Raw genomic sequence first — 13926 nt, forward strand, 5'->3', positions numbered from 1 at the left:
CCAATTTTGCAGTCAAATGGCGCTCCTTCCCTTCTGAGCCCTGTCATGCGCCCAAACAGTTGATTTCCACCACATATAAGGTATCGCCCAAACTCAGGAAAAATTGCACAATAAATTTCATGGTGATTTTTTTCCTGTTACCCTTGTGAAAAAAAAGCTACCTGGTTGAAATAACAATTTTGTGGTAAAATGTTATTTTTTTATTTTCATGGCTCAACGTTATAAAATTCTGTGAAGCACCTGGGGGTTCAGGGTACTCACCAAACATCTAGATAAATTCCTTGAGGGGCCTAGTTTACAAAATGGGGTCACTTGTGCGGGGTTTCTGCTGTTTAGGTACCTTATGGGACCTCCAAATGCGACATGGTGCCCGCAATCTTTTTCAGCCAAATTTCCTTTCCAAAATTCAAATATTGCTCCTTTCGTTCCAAGCCCTCCCATTTGTCCAAACAAAGGTTTCACACCACATGTGAGGTATCACCACGCTCATAAAAAAGTGGTTAACAAACCTTGAGGTCAAATTTTTGGAATTACCTCTTGAAAAAGTGAGAAAATTGATGCTAAAGCAACATTTTTGAGAAAATTATTAAAATTTTCAATATGACAACGTAACGTTAACAAAATCTGTGAAGTACCTGTGGATATAAAGTGCTCACTATACCCCTAGATAGAAGCCTTGAGGGGTCTAGTTTCCAAAATGGCGTCACTTGTGAGGGGTTTCTTCTGTTTAGGTACCTTAGTGGACCTGTAAATGCAACATGGTGCCCGCAATCTATTTCAGCCAAATTTGCTTTCCAAAATTCGAATATTGCTCCTTCTGTTCTGAGCCCTCCCATTTGTCCAAACAGAGGTTTCTGACCACATGTGGGGTATCGGCGCGCTCATAAGAAAGTGGGGAACAAGTTTTGGGGTCCATTTTGTTGTGTTATTTCTTCTAAAAGTGAATAAATTTGGGTTAGAGCAACATTTTTAGGTAAAATTTAGTTTTTGCTTTTTTTCATTCCACATTGCTTTTGTTCATGTGAAGCACCTGAAGGGATAATAAACTTCTTGAATGTGGTTTTGAGTACTTTGGGGGGTGCAGTTTTTAGAATGGTGTCACTTTTTGGTATTTTCTGTCATCTAGGCCTATTGAAGTCACTTCAAATGTGATGTGGTCGCTAAAAAAATGGTTTTGTAAATTTTGATGTAAAAATGAGAAATCGCTGATAAACTTTGAACCCCTCTAACTTCCTAATAAAAAAAAAATTTGTTTCCAAAATTGTGCTGATGTAAAGTAGACATGTGGTAAATGTTATTTATTAACTATTTTGTGTCACAGAAATTTCTGGTTTAATGGTATAAAAATTCAAAAGTTGAAAATTGCTAAATTTTCAAAATTTTTGCCAAAATTCAATTTTTTTCATAAATAAACGCAAAAAATATTGTCCTAAATTTGGTATTAACATGATGTCCAATATGTGACGAAAAAACAATCTCAAAATCACCAGGATCCGTTGAAGCGTTCCAGAGTTATAACCTCATGAAGTGACACTGGTCAGAAGTGCAAAATTTGGTCTGGTCATTAAGGTGAAAATTAGCTCCGTCACTAAGGGGTTAAAAAAAGCCATGCAGATCCAAAGTAGCCACTGAATCCGACATAAACCACAAATGAAAATCTGAAAGACATAAAAAGAGAGAAAAAAGATGATTATGTCCCTTGGTCACCAATTTATTAATAAAAAATAATTTAGGCATCGTAGACAAAGTCCATGGCATACCTACGATGTCCACCAATTCTGTAGTACAACTTATTGAAACTCATTCTCAAAATGACGCTTTATAGAGCACTCTCTGTTCTCTGTGATACCTTGCTACTGTGATGAGTGGTGATGACTTCCATAATGTTACCGCACTTCTGAAACCATATGCTACCTGCGACAGATGTCCAATCGGCCTCTATAAATGATTGGTGGTGGGAGCTAGTCGTTCTTTTTGCTGTTGTGAGGTTGGCAGTGACCATACTGGACTATATACAGTTGAAACCAGAAGTTTACATACACCATCTAAAAAGATACATCTGCATGTTTTTCTCACTATCGGACATGAAATCAGAATAAACGTTTTCTATTTTAGGTCAATTAGGAACTAAAATTATTTATATCTGCCAAATGGCAGAATAATGAGAGAGAGAGAGAGAGAGAGAGAGAGAATGTTTTTTTTAAGATTGTCATTGGTAAGATTTTGGTAAGACTGTATTATTATCCACAGTGAAATGAGTGCTGTATCAGCATTGTCTGAAAGGCCACTCTGCCAGGAAGAAGCCATTACTCCAAAACTAACATAAAAAAACCAGATTAATGCTTGCAAATGCACACATGAACAAAGACCTTAATTTTTGGAGACATGTCCTGTGGTCTAACAAAACTAAAATTGAACTGTTTGGCCATATTGACCAATTGTTATGTTTGGAGGAAAAAAGGAGAAGCTTTGAAGCCTACGAACAACATCCCAACTGTGAAACATGGGGGTGGCAGCAGCATGTTGTGGGGTTGTTTCACTGCAAGAGGGACTGGTGCACTTCTCAAAATAGATGGCATTATGAGGAAAGAAGATTATGTGGCAATACTGAAGCAACATCTCAAGACATCAGCCAGGAACTTAAAGCTGAAATGGATCTTCCAAATGGACAATGACCCAAAGCATACTGCCAAACTAGTTACAAAGTGGCTTAAGGATAACTGAATCAATGTTTTGGTGTGGCTATCACAAAGGCCTGATCTCAATCCTATTGAAACTTTATGGGCAAAGCTGAAAAGCCTCATCCGTCACTCATCAATTTCGCAATTGTCCTGATGATTGGAGGCAGCAGCATGCTTTCCTTGACAAGGTGAAAGGAAAAGGTGCTGGGAAGGAAAATAAACTGACTCATTGCAGAAATTAAAGTGATGTTTACCTAATAAGTTAAACCCCTTAGCTGGAGGGCTGGAACTCCTCAACACAAGTCCACCTAGAGGTATCGGCATCAAAGAAGTGCAGTAAGTAAAAGGTGAACATATAAAACCCAATAAAGAATGTGATAGGCCAGACCATAAGTGTAAAATGACAAACACCTGATGGGGAGTGATCAAAGATGGGAGAACAAAGACAAATGGAACAAACAGAATTTGGACAAGGAAGAAAATAGCCTAGCAAACACGAGAACTGACTATGCTGCAACAGGTGACTGGATCCCTAAACCGAGTCATGATACTTACTGAGCCCATCATGTCCACGTCTCATCTTATCTCTGTTGCAAGTGATGAAATCCCAGGATGATGCTGTGCATGTGCAAAGGGTCATGGCCCATATCCTTGACATGATGCCGTGACCTTTCACATGCGCACACTGAAACTTCATGAGCTTTATTGGTGCTGGAAGATTCCTGGGATAACATGCGCTTGCAACAACAATAAGATGTGAGTACTGGATAGGTTCCATAGAGGTAAGGGGAATAAAAGCAATTTTTTTTTTGTTTTTTTATGGCCGTTTACAGCTTAGCTGGCTGCTCTGATTCAGTATGTGTAGCGCAGCGTCCCTGCGTTCCTTGCTCTTCCTCGCAGCATATTCCTGTGGACTTGGGTGTTTTGGGGGTTAATAAATAGGTGAAAGAGGGTGTTTTTTTGTATTTTATTTCAAATAAACGATTTTTTCGGTGTTTGTGTTTATTTCTTTTCACTTACAAATTAGAAATGGGAGGTCTCATAAATGCCTCTTATTACTAATCTAGGGCTTAGTGGCAGCTGTGAGCTGTTATTACCCCTTATTACCCCGATTGCTACCACACCAGGGTAATTGTGATGGGCCTGGTAAAGTTCCAAGATTGCTACATCTAATGGGAGCGACATTCCTGGGCAGCTGCAGGCTGCTATTTTTAGACTGGAGGGGCCCAATAAGCATGGGTCTCTACAGCCTGAGAATACCAGCCCAGAGCTTTCAGCTTTATCATGGCTAGGTATCAAAAATGAGGAGGACTGCACGCCGTTTTTAAAAATTATTTAAACAATTAAAAAAAAAGGCCGCATACGGTTCCTCTTATTTTGATGCACAGCCAAGATAAGCACACAGCTGGGGCTACAGCCTATAGCAGTATGCATTATCTGTGCTGGAGAAAAAACAAAAAGCAGCACCAAATGTGCACTACAGCACTAAACATTCCAAACTGTACTTATTTTAAAATGTTTTGAGATTTTTGGCAAAAAATTGCAATTTCTTGAGCTGCTTCGCCACGTCACGGCAAATCTCATTTGAAGCAGTCCTACACTAAAATATTTTTATAAAATGTGCCATACGGCCTCACATATGAATAGTAGAACTGCTCTTAGCAGCACTCACCTGGTCTATTTCAATCCCGTACCCATGACTGAGTCATGGCTGTGGGCGGGACAGGTCCAAGCAAATGCTGCATGAAGTAAATAGCCTGTGGACAAAGCCTGATGACTTAATGTGAACAGTCACCAACCGCCAAAATCTAGACAGATGGAATACATCCCAAATTGGGGTGCAAAGCAAGGTGGAGGTCAACCACCGACCAATTCAATGAAGAAAAAACAAAAAGCAGCACCAAATGTGCACTACAGCACTAAACATTCCAAACTGTACTTATTTTAAAAAAATTTTTTTAAAAATTTTTGAGATTTTTGGCAAAAAATTGCAATTTCTTGAGCTGCTTCGCCACGTCACGGCAAATCTCATTTAAAGCAGTCCTACACTAAAATATTTTTATAAAATGTGCCATACGGCCTCACATATGAATAGTAGAACTGCTCTTAGCAGCACTCACCTGGTCTATTTCAATCCCGTACCCATGACTGAGTCATGGCTGTGGGCGGGACAGGTCCAAGCAAATGCTGCATGAAGTAAATAGCCTGTGGACAAAGCCTGATGACTTAATGTGAACAGTCACCAACCGCCAAAATCTAGACAGATGGAATACATCCCAAATTGGGGTGCAAAGCAAGGTGGAGGTCAACCACCGACCAATTCAATGAAGAAAAAACAAAAAGCAGCACCAAATGTGCACTACAGCACTAAACATTCCAAACTGTACTTATTTTAAAAAATTTTGAGATTTTTGGCAAAAAATTGCAATTTCTTGAGCTGCTTCGCCACGTCACGGCAAATCTCATTTGAAGCAGTCCTACACTAAAATATTTTTATAAAATGTGCCATACGGCCTCACATATGAATAGTAGAACTGCTCTTAGCAGCACTCACCTGGTCTATTTCAATCCCGTACCCATGACTGAGTCATGGCTGTGGGCGGGACAGGTCCAAGCAAATGCTGCATGAAGTAAATAGCCTGTGGACAAAGCCTGATGACTTAATGTGAACAGTCACCAACCGCCAAAATCTAGACAGATGGAATACATCCCAAATTGGGGTGCAAAGCAAGGTGGAGGTCAACCACCGACCAATTCAATGAAGAAAAAACAAGTGAGCTGGACTGCGGAGTGAAGGCAAAAGGGCCAACAAGTGCTAAGCATCTCTGGGGACTCCTTCAAGACTGTTGGAAAACCATTTCCGGTGACTACCTCTTGAAGTAGTAATGAAAGCAAAAGGTGGCTACTTTGAAGAACCTAGATTATAAGACATATTTTCAGTTGTTTCACACTATAAGTATTTCATTCCACATGTGTTAATGCATAGTTTTGATGCCTTCAATGTGAATCTACAATTTTCAGAGTTCTGAAAATAAAGAAAACTCTTTGAATAAGAAGGTGTGTCCAAACGTTTGGTCTGTATTGTATATTACTTCCTTCTCTAACTTTCTTGTAATATTGTACTGCCATATTTAATTTCTAGTACAGTTAGTTACAATGTTTTAGTATTAGTTTGAAAGAAGACAGTAACATAAATCTAAGATCCATCATCGCGATGTGATAAAATACCATGCAGTTTGTTGTTGACTTCTCAAGCTCAGATTTTATAGCCTTCATTAAAGCAAATGCCTCCTGGCATTAGGGATATTTTTTGGCTGGATTTTACCACAGTGTTAATAATATCATTTGTGGTTTTACTTGCATGAATTATTTGGTACATTGGCTATGATAACATAAGCTAATTTATTCTTTAAATGTGCACAAATGTGGCTCATATGCAATTATAAAATTTCAGATGAATGCCCTAATTCGTACCTACTGAAAGCTAATGGAAAGTGGTCATAAAAAAGGAAAAAGGACATGTCTTCCAATGTTACACATACAACTTTTTTCTTTAAATAAAATGTTTCTGACATATACTCTACCTAAAATGCATCTTTTAAATATTCTAACAGATCTATCACAGATTATTCTCTGTTCGGCATCTATCTAATTCAGTTTATTTTCAATACTGTTATTCATGCAAGTTTTCATCCATCCAGAAGTGGTCCAGCTACAGCATATGTATAAAGCCCACTTTACATGCTGCAATGTATCTTACAATGTGTCGGCGGGGTCACGTCGTAAGTGACGCAAATCCGGCATCGTGAGGTGCATTGCAGTGTGTGACAGGTACGTGCGATTGCGATTGAACAGTAAAATGTTCATTGCATACACATCATACCTTTCTCTAGAATTGCACGTCAGATTGTTCATCGTACCCGGGGTAGCACACATTGCAGTGTGTGACACCCCGGGAATGATGAACAGATCTTACCTACGTCCTGCGGCTCCCGGCCAACAATGCGGAAGGAAGGAGGTGGGCGGGATGTTTACGTCCCGCTCAGCTCCGCCCCTCCTCTTCTATTGGCCGGCTGCCGCGTGATGTCGATGTGACGCTGAACGTCCGTTCCACTCCAGGAAGTGGACGTTCGCCACCCACATTGAGGTCATATAGAAGGTAAGTACGTGTGACGGGGGTTAATCGTTTGTGCGGCACGTTCAACAAATTGAACGTGCCACACATAAGATGGGGGCGTTGCAAATCGCATACAATATCGTATGCGAAATTGCAACATGTAAAGCAGGCTTAAGTTGTAGTTGTACTCAGGGCCTAATGCGTCAAGTACAAAGAACTTAAAGAAGACCTGTCACCAAGTCGAAAGGGGCAACTTTTTGCCCTTATTTTATTTCTGCTGTTTCCTGATTATTTTGTTTGTATTTATTTATTTTTTTATATCTACTATACAGTTCCAGATACTCCTTTTTACTACTGTATCCTGTAAGAATCCTGTAAGCTAAGACCCTTTGGTAAACAAAAACTATGAAAAATAAATAAATAAAATCAATATACACAAGAGATCTGAAGAAATAAAATTAGAGCAAAAGGTGGCCACTTTTTGACATGGTGACAGAGTCTACTTAACCTCTTCACGACCCATGACGTACTGGGTACGTCATGGATTGTGTGAAGTTAATCCCCACCGCCTGTTGTGGGCAGTCCGCAGCAATCTGCACACATATCAGCTGATTTCAACAGCTGACATGTGTGCCTGCCAGGCGCAAGTGAAATCGAGTTCCACCCGCGCCTATTAACGCCTTACATCTTGCTGTCAAAATCTGACAGCGAGATGTATCAGTGCGCTGCCATAAGTATAACTTACCCAGCACCATTGGAGGTCACATGACGTGATCACTTGACTTCCGGTGGTTGCCATTATAGTACAGGGTCATGTGATGACTCCTGCAGCTATCGTGAGTCACTTTCTCCCACAGAGAAGAGGTGTGGGAGAGTAAAGCAGCTTTTCTCCAGCTCTCAGCTCTGCAGCTGTGATCTGGAGAAATGGAAGAACGATCAGACTGCTGAATTTTATAGTTCCCTAAAGGGGCTGGTAAAATAAAAAAAAGTTTTTAAAAATTTAAAAAATTAAAAAATTAAAGTTCAAATCACCAGGGTTAAAAAATAAAAAATGCACACATATTTGGTATCACCGCGTTCAGAAACGCCCGAGCTATCAAAATATAAAATCAATTAATCTGATCAGTAAATGATGTAGCGGCTAAAAATTCCAAACATCAAATTTATGTTTTTTGGTCGCCGCAAATTTTGTGCAAAATACAATAACAGGCGATCAAAAGGTAGCATCTGCGTAAAAATTATACCGTTAAAAACGTCAGCTCAAGACACAAAAAATAAGCAGTCACTGAGCTACAGATCCCGAAAAATGGAAACACTATGGGTTTCGGAAAATGGTGCAAAAAGTGCGCCACTTTTTTTGGAGAAAGTTGTGAATTTTATTTAACCCCTTACATAAAAGTAAACCTATACATGTTTGATGTCTAAAAACTCATACCGATCTGAGACATCACACGATCACATCCATTTTATCATATAGTGAACATGGTGAATAAAATATCCCAAAAAGTACTGTGCGATCGCACTTTTTTTGCAGTTTTTCCACACTTGAAATTTTTTTGCTGTTTTCCTGTACCCTATATGGTAAAACGTATGGTTGCATTTAAAAGTACAGCTTGTCCCGCAAAAAATAAGCCATTATATGGCAAGATTGCTGGAAGAAAAAAAGTGACGGCTCTCGAAAGACGGAGAGGAAAAAAAACCCGGAAAAACGGTAAAATGCCGAGGGTTGAAGGGGTGATACACACAGTGTCATTGGTGCAATATGTGTGACCGACACATGGGCCCAAGAGGTTGGGGGGCCCATTGCTATCTCCTAAACAGAATGAATTGTGCTTTTGATGAGATATTGGACTACAAAGGTTCCCTATGTTTTTCTTGCCCTGGGGCCCTTTTCTGTTTGTCTCCGTCAGTGTCTGCAACATTGGAGAAAAAAGTAGGACTGTAGCTGGCCAGGAAAAAAATTGGAAAGTTATTGTTTTTAGATTTTTTTAGAATTATGCTAATCTTTGAAAATAGGAATAAAATAGTTGTTTGGCTGTTACACATTTTTTCACCTTGGAAAAGGACAGACAGGATACAAATCACTTCTAGTGGGTGGAAGTGGTGCAGCAGAATACCTAACAATGGCAATTACAGAACAAATGAGAGAGTAAAAAGCATTTTTTGCACAGGTTTCTATTAATAAATGCCTTAACTAATAAAATGATAGTCTTCTAACAATTTTAAAGCAATATGATACTGCTGTGGAAACGCATCAAAAATACCTGTACGCTATAGAAATAAAGATTATTATTATTATTATTATCTGTAATCTGCACATTAGTATATCAATAACGTTTTGTCAAAGCCAAATATTAGGAAGTATCAAAGGCAAGAAGCTTTATTTAAAAAAATGACATACTGACAAAAGTTTTGATATAATTTTTTTTATATTCATGTGCATGGGAGTCAGGAGAGATAATTGACAGTTATCACATGGGTATGGCCAGCCTGGATGTTGGATTTCTTGATGACATTGTTATCCCTTCCTTCCTCATCTCCAACAGGTCATCTAACTATCACAGATCTTTTATTGTACTGATTTTCTCATATAGGCCAAAATAACCTTTTGGGCCTCCTAGGCTCCAAATCCTGTGTGCCAGTGCAACTCCTGCACCCCACTATACTTATGCCCCTGGTGCTGTACTGCTGCATAAAAACAGCCAAAGGAGAAGAAAAGAGGAAGCAATAGAAAAGGTTTTAAGCACCACTCCAGTGGGTTTTTTTCAGCACTGGAGTGTTGCTTAAATTCTTTTTAAGTTCTTAAGTTCCCTGATCCCTGTCTTATACTAAGCCTCAGGCATTTTTATCCTCCCATTCTGTGCCTCCATCTTATACCCATAACTTTTAGATGACCAGAAGTTAGACATTACATCACAATCACTCATTGCAACTCTATAACAGTCAAAACAAGGCTCTCATAGACTTGAATTGAGCTGTGACCTTCGGCGCACTTTACGAAGCACTGGAACTGCTGGCAGGACACAAGTTGCAGAGACCAATGAGAGAGACATTGGAAACAGATGAAGATGACGGTAGGTATATGAGTATAATACAGGGGGCAGAGGACTTACATTTAACACTAGAAGTCCCAGAAATTTCGAGCTCCACCCTGAAGTCCCGAAAGAGGTTTAAATGACTCTTAGTCCAAACTGAATAGAACTAACTAGAAACTAAATGGCTAAACTCAATGGAAAACAACAACCTCCTGTGGTGCGACAGTATTGGACTTAATTACAGAACAAAAGACGATGATTATAGGATGTTAGCTAAAATCCTTCAGGTCATTCGACCCGTCTCCAAAGGTAGAAATGGTAAATGACCCCTTTCTGGGACTTCTAGTGTTGAAGGACCAATCCAGGGCTGAAATAAAAATAAATGATGGAGTGGTGCTTTAAATTCATCTATGATTTACACCACATAACCTGATGAATTAATTTAGACAGTATGGCATCTAAATAGGAATGTAGTCGACATGTAGCCACATTGCACAACGCAGTGCATGGAAAGAAGCAAATTGCTGCTTGCCACTTGGATAGATGAGTTCTGTGGATCTTCAGCAATAGACTTGTCACAAAAGTGTGAGCTCTGCTTATCATGCAATCGCTTCCATTAGTTCTTCTCAGTCAATGCTGACCTGCGATTAGAGAATTTAATTTAATTTCTCCATCACCGGTGTCACGGGTTATTTCTTTCATCACTTAGAAGATTTCATTTGCTTGGTAAACTCTATTACTCAGCGGCAGAATATTTGTCACTAAATGCTTGCTTGTGGCTTTTCAGGAACCCAATTTTGCACATTATTTATCATAGTCATCTACGAGGCTAACAGTTCAAGCTAACCATTGAATGATAATATTCTACTAAAGTGCATCTAATTTGACAATAACTAATGTTATTTTTCTCTCCATTGTCTCAAATATATGAACATACTATCAATGACAAGATTCCTTTGGGTAAGTCGTAGTAAAAGGATTCAATTTGATTGATATATACTCAAAGCAAACTGCTGCACTAAAAATTAGCAAAAGCTAAAAAAAGCCCACATAATTCAAAACTGACTCTGAGCTCTGTATCTCTAAAGGCTGCTTTACACGCAGCGACATCGCTAGCGATGTCGCTCGTGAAAGCACCCCCCGTCATTTGTGCGTCACAGGGAAATCGCTGCCCATGATGTACAAAATCGCTAGTACCGGTCACATCTACTTACCTTACTAACGACGTCGCTGTGGCCGGCAAACAGCCTCTTTTCTAAGGGCGTGGTTCGTGTGGTGTCACAGCGACGTCACACGGCAGGCGTCCAATAGAAGCGGAGGGTCGGAGAGCAGCCGCATGAAAGTCACGCCCACCTTGTTGCCGGAGGATGCAGGTACGGTGTTGTTCGTCGTTCCTGCGATGTCACACGTAGCGATGTATGCTGCCTCAGGAACGATGAACAACCTGCGTCCAAAATCAGCAATGACATTTGGGAAATGGACGACGTATCAACAATCAACGATTTGGTGAGTATTTTGCATCATTAGCGGTTGCTCGTACGTGTCACATGCAATGACGTCGCTAACAAGGCCGGATGTGCGTCACGAATTCCGTGATCCCAACGACATCTCGTTAGCGATGTTGTTGCGTGTAAAGCCCCCTTAAAGCTTGCAAACTTATCTTACTATGTCCTGACCATACTTAGGTCGTAATAACTAAGACACTAGATGAAATGTTTAGGCTTATATTGACCGGTGTGTATGCAGTATGTTATATTTTATTGGGGTCTCAATTTATTTGGACAAAATAAAGCAAACTTATGCCTGTTTCAGATGTCAGTGAAAAACACACAAGTTTTTCACTGACATGTTAAATATGCGTATGTCCCTCCGTGTACTGTGATTTTGGCACACTCGTGTTCTCCATGTGCTATCCGTGATAGCACTCAGAGAGCAGGAACCTTATACTCAACTGTCCCCAGAACTGCTGTCCCCGATGCTGATGTCTCCCATGTTGCTGTCTCCATCCGCCACTGTCTCACCGCTGTTGTTACTTCCGTGTCGCGGGGCAGGGATATATTCATGAGCATGGAAGCAGAGACAGCAGCGGCTGAAGACAGCAGTGCTGGGGAAGGTGAGTATAGAAAATAATTTTATTTCACAGCCACGTTTTCTCTGGTACGTGTCAAACGGATCACATCACTGGGTGGTCCATGTGACATCAGTGGTGCAAAAGTAAAATGGTCTCTGTGCAGAACACATGGACACACATATGCTCCGCAGAGACACACAGTTCCTGAGAGATCTCTGATGTGTACAGACAGATTGATTTTAATGGATCTCTGTATGTTCGTGATTCCGATACGTATAAAAATGGTGATATACGTACCAGAATCACTGATGAGAAAGCCATGGAACCCATAGGGTGTAGGGGCGACATGACAGCCCGGAGGGTAGGGAGTTGATGGGGTTAAACAGTGTTGGTTTGTTTAGGAATGAGGAAAAGAAGGTGATTGGTTAGGGGGTGGAGTGTGGTGGTAGGAAAGGAGGGAGCTTCATGGTGTATATAATAGGAGGTGGGAGTCAATTACCTCCTCTTGCACTTCCTGGATGACAGCTTGGACGGGCTGGGGAACCTCCATCATGACATCCAGCCTGATGGATCCAGACATCGCAGATCTGCAGCTTGGACGGGCTGGGGAACCTCCATCATGATGTCCTGAGGAATCCTCGGATCTGGTCAGCATGGCGGTGCAGGGCGCCCAGTCAGTGCAGTCCCACACCCAGGCTGCCTGGGTGTCTCCTCGGCACCTTCCCCTCCCCCCCCCCTCTTTGCTGCAGTGCTGGCAGTTTCAGGACTCGCCGGGGTCTTTTGGGGAAGGTGGGGGTGAGGAGGACAACGTGAGAGCCCCCACTCCCGTGGGGAACCTCCACAGCTGGGCGGGCAGCGGTAGCTTGCAGCGCCCGCTCTGGCTGTCGGGAGGAATCTCCTGCAGGGCCGCGACGGCCGAAAAGGGGGCGTGTCCAGCCTGGGGGCCTACTTCCGGTGTGAGGCCTCAGGCTGGTTTTTTTGAGCAATGCGGCCGCTCCCGGCAGGGAGTGCGCCCAGCAGCGGTGGATGGACAACACCCCCCCCTCCCTCCGCGGGGGGGCCGGAGGACGGCTGCCTACAGGGTCACCTCACCTGTGTGGCTGGATTATCGGGACCGGAGGACTGGGCGCAGCAGGCGGCGGCGAGGAGGAGACAGGAGGCGCCTGCAGGGTCACCTCACCTGTGTGGCTGGATTATCGGGACCGGAGGACTGGGCGCAGTAGGCGGCGGCGAGGAGGAGACAGGAGGCGCCTGCAGGGTCACCTCACCTGTGTGGCTGGATCATCGGGACCGGAGGACTGGGCGCAGCAGGTGGCGACGAGGAGGAGACAGGAGGCCTGCTGTCTATCCTGGAGCAGGCATTGGGACAAGGGTGCAGCTCTCATCAGTAGCGGCTTCCCCCAGGAGGGGAGCGCCCAGCATGGTGGAGGCGACAATCAGCCCAAACAGGGCATGTGGACACGGTGCTCCTGGCGTCAGGGGGCGAACCCGGCGGGCATTCGGTGCCTGCAGCTTGAGGGACTGTCCCGGGATCAGCGACAGACGACTGGCGAAAAGGACGGTGACGGCTGATCTGAGGGTGTCCTCTGGAGGCAGCCTGGCACGGTAATCAATTTAAGTTTCAGCCTTTTTGTAGTGGTGGGGGGACAGTCGCTGTAGTGGAGTAGTGTCTGGAGATATGGGTAGCAGCTGGGGGGGTTTGGAGCATGTGGTTAGTTCATAGGTCGGTTGGTGCTGTGGTCCCTGGGGGGTGTGGGTTCATGTTCTGGAGGCCAGGGGCAGAGTTACGGACGGGGTGGTCTCATGGCAGCGGGGCCGTGAGGGTGCAGGTGGCGTCAGGTCCGGTGGTTACAGTTGCAGGTTGGGGATGGCGAGGTTCAGCGTTTACCGCAGTTTAGGTCTTGTGAGACTTGGTTAAGGGGGCTGATGATTGCGGCACATGTGAGCGGGTGAGACGGCGCAGTTATTGAAGGTTTGCTGGGGTGTTTCATTATTAATCTTCTGATGCATGGTGGTTCTTAT

This window comes from Anomaloglossus baeobatrachus, chromosome 3, assembly GCF_048569485.1.
Source record: "Anomaloglossus baeobatrachus isolate aAnoBae1 chromosome 3, aAnoBae1.hap1, whole genome shotgun sequence".
Classification (NCBI taxonomy): domain Eukaryota; kingdom Metazoa; phylum Chordata; class Amphibia; order Anura; family Aromobatidae; genus Anomaloglossus; species Anomaloglossus baeobatrachus.